The sequence below is a fragment of the Octopus bimaculoides genome, chromosome 1 (genome assembly GCF_001194135.2).
Source record: "Octopus bimaculoides isolate UCB-OBI-ISO-001 chromosome 1, ASM119413v2, whole genome shotgun sequence".
Taxonomy (NCBI): Eukaryota; Metazoa; Mollusca; class Cephalopoda; order Octopoda; family Octopodidae; genus Octopus; species Octopus bimaculoides.
In genome coordinates, this window is record NC_068981.1 from 165,779,952 (window position 1) to 165,782,707 (window position 2,756).

Here is a 2,756-nt window from a genome sequence, read left to right on the forward strand (position 1 = left end):
GATGTGTTACCTAAGATTAATTTTGAGGATTTGATCAAAGACTTTGCAATTCAAAAAAGTAGGAGGAAACTTTTCAAATATAAATAAAGTGGAAGTATACAAAAATAAAGATTATTTTCCCTCTTACTGTTTTGTTTTGTTTTGAAAAAATAAAAATTTATTTTATGGTTTGTTATTGTTTATATTTTGAATTTCATAATCTTTTATCTTTTAAAATCTTTTAAGTGCTTAGGGCCTCAATTGGTCTTAATCTGGCTCTGTATACTGGGTGTGGTGAATAAACTGTCATCTAAATTATGCAAAAATGAAAATAACACTGGCATCTCATTTCAACAGATATTTTTACCAAAATTACATAAAAATATCTTGAAATACTAGTGAGTAAATTTATTCAATAAAATCGCTATTGACATCAACCACGGTCTCCAGATGACTTCGGAATCTCCTGCAACTCTTCTGGATGGCTTTCTTGCTTAAGTTTGAGAATGCTGTCATAATCCTTGCCTTCAGTTCATCTTTAGTGTTACAAGGATTTTGTTGGTCTCTCACTCAACTGTGCCCCACACATAATAATCAAGGGGGTTGCAGTCTGGGGAGTTAGGTGGTCAGATGTTAGGGATGATGTGGTTGCAAAAATTGTCTGACAGTCACAACTGGGATGTCCTGCTTGTGTAGCACGGTACAGAGTAATGTTGCCAGACATAGAGTGTTCCGGCAGCCATCCTCTTGACTCAGGGTAGCACTACCATCTCTAGGCATTTGATGTAGGCTTCCGTGTTGAATGTGAGACCATGTGGGAAGATGAATGAAGGCATAACATTGCCATCACTAGTGATCACTCCAAACACCATAATGTTGACTGGATGTTTTATTTTAATTACACTTGGTACATGTTCTCAGATTGACACCCAAGCACTCTGAAATGTTTGTATTGGAGTTCCTAGTGCAAATGCCAAGCAGTACAGCATATTGTTTCTAAATTTCTGGCAGAGTGAATCGTATCGTGGTGCTGTTTTTCTTACAGGTGGTGCCCAACTGATCCTACTATACTGTGTAGTCGACAAAATAAAAAACAAACAATGGGCCATGTGCAAAATTGAAAATATAAAATGGCAACAATTTGCACATCACACCTTGTATATATATGTGTGTGTGTGTATATATATATATATATATATACACAAAAGCTCCTAATTTATTATGTCAGCTACAGCCTAATGATACCAAAATATATTATGTAAATAAGTTATTTTTTTATTACACATATCTAGTCCCAGAACTTTCTCATACCACCTTGTAAATTGCCCATTGTGTCTTTAAATGACTTGAAATGATTGAAACTTAATAAACTAATGAAATATGAAAGGAAATACATGAATAAACGTTATAGATTTAAGAAGTATCGAATGTTAAAAAACGGTAACATAAAAGTACATTGGTTGTGATGTAAAATCCTAATATTTGTACTAACGGCTCCAAGTTAAAACTCTAGTAAGTAGAAAAGAAGTTGTTTAAAATTTCATATTTTCCACTTTATTCTTTAACATACTTTTTTCTCACTTTATTCTTCAACTTACTTTCTCTCACTTTGTATAGGTCATTTTATGTACATAAATCGAGGGATCGACACATGGTTCCCGATAGAAAGATAGATATGGAAACAATAAATTCTAGATTACATGCATACATAGATACACACACTCGCACACACAGATACACATGCATACATAGACTCTCTCTCTTCGGTAATTCGTTTACTTTTAATGAATTAAACCCAAAATGGAAAAAAAAAATTAACTAGAGTTACTTCCCTTAAACAATTAAATAGACGAGACGTTATTTGCGTTTGACAAGTTATTTGAGTTAACAGCAACAGTAACATTTCTTTCCCAAGAGATTGTTATTATCTCTTTACATTTTTAATATAGATTTCTTTCACAGTTACATAAGGCCACAAATTTGGAACAGTGTTGTTTTCTGATTTTTTTTATTGGGAGTTGAACCCATCTCTTTCTCAACCTCTCTGAGACCGGTGAGATAGACGCGGTTAATATTGGTTGACGACTGTGAGGCAAAAAACATGGATACAAAAAGAATTCTAGCAGGATAGCTTTGAAGAAGAACGGGACGTAGCAGTTTGTGCGGGGCCTTCCAAGTTGGCAAAGTAATGGGAGACGAGTAGGCCGAGTTTATCTGAATGTAGATGGTAGGAGCTCTGAGCAGCAAAGACCGTTGAAGTGGTGATGATAACACATCACTAGGATTTGAGAATTTGTATCACCTCGAAAGAAAGAAACGCTTATGAATGTCGGTTTTGAGGGTGGGGGTTAACGTACAACTCATGGTCTTTATACATTGTTTCTATATTTTGTAATATCTTTTTTGTTTTTTAATTTTGGTATGTCTCAAAATTCTTCAGTTTCAGTCTTTTCTCTTCGATGTTTTAATGTCCCCACTTTTCTATTATCGCACGGTGGTCTGTTGAAGAGGAAGAAAAATAAAGTAGAAATGAAAAAGTTTGGGGTTATGCAGCGGTGACCAAGACACATGAATGGTTAAACGATTGTTACATCCTACCATCATTTCTCCTCCCGCTCCCAACCTCCACCGTCACATTCTTGGGGAGTTAACTCGTATCCCACTACCACCACCACCATCTCTTCTATCGTCAGATTCGGCCAGAATTAGTCCTGCTCATCCTTTTATTCACCCCACAACTCTTGTTGCAGCCAGCCTGCCGCCATCGCCCCCTGCCC